Genomic DNA, 6,000 nt, shown 5'->3' with positions numbered 1-6,000 from the left:
AGATCCACAGTCCTGGACCTCCGCAGACGGCATATCCACAGTCCTCGGGATGAGAATGGAACTAGGGAAGGTAAACTGGAAAAAAATGTTGACAGACAAAGAGATAGAACAGCAGTGAGAAATATTTTAAAAGGTGATCAATAGAGTTTTGGAGAAATACATTCCGCTAAAAACAAGAGCAAATTAGCCAATAATAAAAAACCATGGATGAATAAAGAGTTAAGGGTAAAATTGAAACTAAAGAAAAAGGCATACATTAAGTACATAAACAATAAAGGAGAGGATGACAAAAGGGATACGAAGAGATTAGGAAAAAAGTCAAAAAAACAATTGGGAAAGCAAAGAACTACAAAATTAAATATCAAGGAATATAAAAAGACATAGTAAAGTATTCTACCGACACATAAATAACAAAAGAAAAATTAGGATAGGGATAATTACCTTTATAAAACACTGGTTAGGCCCTAGCTGGAGTATTGTGGCCAATTCTGGGCACCACACTTTAGGAATGATGTCAAGGCCTTGGAGAGGGTGCAGAGGAGATTTACTAGAATGTTACCAGGGATGAGGAACTTCAGTTATGTGGAAAGACTGGAGAAGCTGACGTTGTTCTCCTTAGAGCAGCGAAGGTTAAGGGGATATTTGATAGAGCTGTTCAAAATCATGAAGGGTTTTGATAGAGTAAATAAGAAGAAACTGTTTCCAATGGCAGAAGGGTCGGTAACCAGGGAACACAGATTTAAGGCACTGGCAAAAGAACCAGAGGTGACATGAGGGGAAAAATATTTACGCAGCGAGTTGTAATGATCTGGAATGCACTGCCTGAAAGGGTGGTGGAAGCAGATTCAATAGTAACTTTCAAAAGGGAATTGGATAACTACTTGAAGGAGAAAAATTTGTAGAGCTATGGGGAAAGAGTAAGGGAGTGGGACTAATTGGATAGCTCTTTCAAAGAGCCTGTGCAGGCACAATGGGCCGAATGGCCTCCTTCTGTGCTGTACCAGTCTATGATTCTATGAAAATGCACCACCTCAAAGCTATATATTACCTTTATTTTTCTTGGTATTTTGTTGCACAATAGAGAACCTCTGGCTGCGCTGAGGGCAATTGACTTATAATAACCTGAGCGCATTTTGGCACATTGCCTGGATATTTAACCAGTGGTAAAACAGTTTACTACACTCTGCATAATAAGAAGTCACATCAGAGAAGAAGAAAAAACTTAAGCTGTGCAGCAATAAATTGCCAACAGTTCACTAATTTAGCTGAAGAGACAACTCATTTGTGCTTTATGAACAAAAGAGGATAATAATAATAATACTAATATCTATATTAATTGATGGGCCAAATCAGCAATTTGTATGAAAGATTGAAGAGAAGTATGAAAGATTGAAGAGAAGCAGACGCTTGGAACAGGATCTGGGTAGTTAGTGGGAGCTTAATTATGAGATTATAAAAATTTATAAAAAGCCATATATTATTATACTTGTGGTTTTGCAGATGAATACACTAGAAAACTGAATTACTTAAAAGAAAAATGTGTTCAGAAAATAAGTTGTACCCTAAATGCTTTATTACAACACAGGTTACAGTATGGGATAGGATTAAATCTTGTTATAGTCCAATAACAATAATAACAGCTTGAATTTGTATAGGAGGGTGGAAATTGGTAACAACCTACTTTCGGGTCCATAACTGATTCCGTGCACAGAGTACACACCCCAACCGGGAGGCCCAGGGTCTCAGGTCTCATTTCAATCATTTATTTGAGCTGCAGGAGAGCATTGGAATAGTTAGGAGTGAAATTGAACTTGGGCAGTAGTACAAAACAGGCTATAGCAAATCGTCAGCCAATTTTACACTCTGTCTGCTTTTTCTTCTTTTCATCTGTGCTTATTCCTGTGGGAAAGGTGGGCACGGACTTGGGAGGCGACAACACATACAAGGACTTTGGAGAGGAAAGGGAAATTGGAGATTGGGTAGTAGTTTGCAAGGACAGAGGGATAAAACGTTTTGTTTTTGAAGAGAGGGTGATTATGGCGGTTTTGAAAGGGAGGGGGACAATACTGAGGAGAAGGAACCATTTTCAATGATACGTTACCCAAATAGCATGGGGGCCAAGAAGTGAAGTTGGGTGGTCAGCAGTTTAGTCGGAATAGAGTCAAGGGAGCAGAAGGTGGGTCTCATGGATAAGATGAGCTCGGTGAGGACACAAGGGGAGTCTAGAGAGAGACGCAGGTTTTGGGCAGGAAGAGGTTTAGCCTAGTGGGCAATGGGAAGGGGGGAAGCAGCAGAGGCAGCTAAATGGATGGTCTCCAGCATAGTGACAATAAAGTCCATAAGCTCCTCACACTTCTTGTTAGAGATGAGGGTGGGAAAGAGGGAAGAGATGTTTACGGAGATGATTGGTAGAGGAGAAAATAAGCCAGGGGTTATCTTTGATCTCAAGAATGATACTGGAGTAGTGGATGGTTTTGGTAAAGGAGAGTGAGGCCCGATAGCGCTTGATGTGATCCAGCCAAATCTGGTGATGGATGGCTAAATCAGTTGTGAGCCACTTATGATCAAATCCATGTACCTTGGACTTGAAGGAATGAAGATGGGGCCATACCAGTGGGAGTGACTGGAATGGGAGAAAATAAAGGTTTTGCAGGGACAGGGGCTGCAAAGGTATAGGTGAGGGAGCTGTAGAAATATTATGGTGAATGGAAAAGCAAAGGCTAGACAGATGGGAGCTTGAAATTGTAGTTATAAGTGACCTAAGAGTAAGTTTTTTTCTAAGTATGAATGCAAGAGGAATGGGGTAAGGGGACGTGGGTGGTGAGGGATACAAGGATGTGGTTGGATATTGCCTTGTCAGAGATCATGGGATTAGAAATGTTGCAGGTGATGGCAAGCTCAAGGATGTGAAGGAGGAAAGGAGGGAGTACATCTCAGTGAAAAACTTGGAGTGTGGCTTAGTGGTGGAGAACAAAGATTTTAAGGGAGTGGCGATAAAGGTGGAACAAGGTAAGGTACTCTAAGGAGGAGAAGGTGCTAGAGGAGTAGTTGGAGAGACTAGGGTATGATTTGGTGGTAAGGGCCGCACCACCATCATTATATAGAATTACATAGAATGTACAGCACAAAAACAGGCCATTTGGCCCAACAGGTTTATGCTTCAGATGAGCCTCCTCCCTCCCTACTTCATCTAACCCTATCAGCATATCCTTCTATTCCGTTCTCCCTCATGTGTTTATCTAGCTTCCCCTTAAATGCATCTATGCTAGTCGCCTCAACTACTCCTTGTGGTAGAGAGTTCCACATTCTAACCACTCTCTGGGTAAAGACGTTTCTCCTGAATTCCCTATTGGATTTATTAGTGACTCTCTTATATTTATGGCCCCTAGTTCTGGTCTCCCACACAAGTGGAAACATCTTCTCTACATCTACCCTATTAAACCCTTTCATGATCTTAAATACCTCTATCAGGTCACCCCTCTGTCTTCTCTTTTCTAGAGAAAAGAGCCCCAGTCTGTTCAATCTTTCCTGATAGGAATAACCTCTCAGTTCTGGTATCATCCTAGTAAATCTTTCTTGCACCTTCTCCAGTGCCTCTATATCCTTTTTATAATATGGAGACCAGAACTGTTCACAGTACTCCAAGTATGGTCTAACCAAGGTTCTATATAAATTTAACATAACTTCTCTGATTTTCAATTCTATCCCTCTAGAAATGAACCTCATGCTTGGTTTGCTTTGCTTATGGCCTTACTAACTTGCGACACTATTTTTAGTGATTTGTGGATCTGTACCCCCAGATCCCTCTGCTCCTCTACCCCATTTAGACTCTTAATATCCAAGCACTATGTGACCTCCTTATTCTTCCTACCAAAATGTACCACCTCACACTTATCTATATTGCAATTTATTTGCCAATTACACGCCCATTCTGCAAGTTTATTAATGTCTTCCTGTATTTTGTCACAGTCCTCCTCAGTATTAACTATACCCCCCAATTCAGTGTCGTCCACAAGTTTTGAAATTGTACTTCAGATTCCCGAGTCCTAATCATTTATGTAAATGGTGAACAACAGCGGTCCCAGCACTGATCCTTGTGGAACACCACTTCCCATCTTTTGCCAGTCTGAGTAACTACCTTGATGGTTTGGGCAGGCAGGTGGTGGAAAGTGTACCCAGGCCGGGAGGTTTTTTGTAAGGGGCAAGGTGTTGCAAATAAGCACTCATTTTTCTTGATATTATCTATTATTTCAGGGGAGAGACTATTTTATTTATCCATTCTTCCCCTCCTTTAAGCCCACACTAATCACGCACCATCCCTGGTTAGGATAAAGGTCGGTTCCAAGGATTCTGTATTGGTGGCTGTTGGGAGGGTATGTAAGAGTAGCATATTCCCTTTCTCCTTGTAAGGATGCACTCAGCTTCTGTTCAATTCTCTCCTCATGAGAAGTACTATTAAAAGGTAAGTTGTTATTGAATTTGCATTATAGTTCATTAATGATGATATACCTATATATGACCCCAGTATTTTTTTAATTCATTCTCAGGATGTGGGCATCACTCACACGGCCGGCATTTATTGCCCCTCCATAGTTGCCCTGAGAAGTTGGTGGTGGGCCTTCTTCTTGAACTGCTGCAAGCGGATTCATGCAACTGAGTGGCTTGCTCAGCCACTTCAGAGTGTAGTTAAGAGTCAACCACATTGGTGTGGGATTGGAGTCACGTATAGGCAGACCGGGTAAGGATGGCAGGTTTCCTTCCCTGAAGGACATTAGTGAACCAGTTGAGTTTTTACAACAATCCGACAGCTTCACGATCACAATTACTGATACCAGCTTTTTATTTCCAGATTTTTTTAAAAACTAAATTAAAATTCTCAAATTATACATATATATTTTAGCACAATCAAAAAAGATTGCTATTCTGATGTATATTTTCTAAATAGTAGAAAGTATAATAGCCATTTTTAATGGTTTCCAGTCACATTTAAAAACATAATTTACACTTTGTAATATGATTTCTTTTGAAAAGGCCACTAATGGACAAGTGTGCTGTTCTCAGTGTAGCTGTGACAGAATAGAGACTGTTGTAGGTTTGTAGATGGAGTAGGGGTCCCAGCGAAGGGTTGCGTTTGCAACACTGATAGTCCCTGACCAGCTTAGGCTCTTGAGTTCAGCTGTCAGGTCAGGGCAAACTTTGCCAGTTCTTTGTCAACTCTCTAGTTGGAGAGTCATATACCAGTGGAGTATTCCATCTGCATTACTGCCCATTTTGGGACAGATTTTAGAGCGGTAAAAGGAATAAAATGGGTTCTTAGAGGCTACCACCTCAAATCTGCCACAAAAAATCTGTACCAGAATTATCCTCCCAAAAAAAGTGCCGATCCCCTTTAAGGCCTACTGGGATCAAGGGGGCATGTCTAATCCTTCTGACCCATTTCCCCAACATCTGCCCTAAACCCACCCAGAATAATTACCACCACTATATAAGTGACGGTAGGGCTATTGTGGCCTTTGCAGGAGTCAATGGAGCGTTACATTGAGTGGAGTGTAAAACTGATGTTTCATCCGAGTCTGTGGATTGCCCACCTAGTGAGTTGGGTTAAAATTACCACAGATTTGTTTTGAATTTACCTCCTTCAGGTGTAGGCTGTGTCCTTTGGTTCTACTGTTCTGGACAAGGTGAAACAGTTTGACATGGTCTACTTTATCCAGTCCTTTTAGAATCCTAAAAACAGCAAATTATATCATCTCTCAACCTTCTCTTTTCCGCTAAGAACATGCCCAATTTATGCAATCGCTCCTCATAATCCGATCCATCCATCCCCTCAATCATTCTGGTTGTCATCTTCTGTATCCTTTCAATAGCTGCAATACCCTTTCTGTACTGTGGCAACCAGAACATACATAATATTCTGAGTGCGGTTGCACCAATGATTTGTAAAGTGGCAGGATTACCTCACTATTTCGGCTCAATATTGACTTTTTGATACATCTGATT

Source organism: Heptranchias perlo, chromosome 4 (genome assembly GCF_035084215.1).
Source record: "Heptranchias perlo isolate sHepPer1 chromosome 4, sHepPer1.hap1, whole genome shotgun sequence".
Taxonomy (NCBI): Eukaryota; Metazoa; Chordata; class Chondrichthyes; order Hexanchiformes; family Hexanchidae; genus Heptranchias; species Heptranchias perlo.
The sequence above is the reverse complement of the archived record's forward strand: the minus strand, read 5'-3'. Positions refer to the sequence as shown.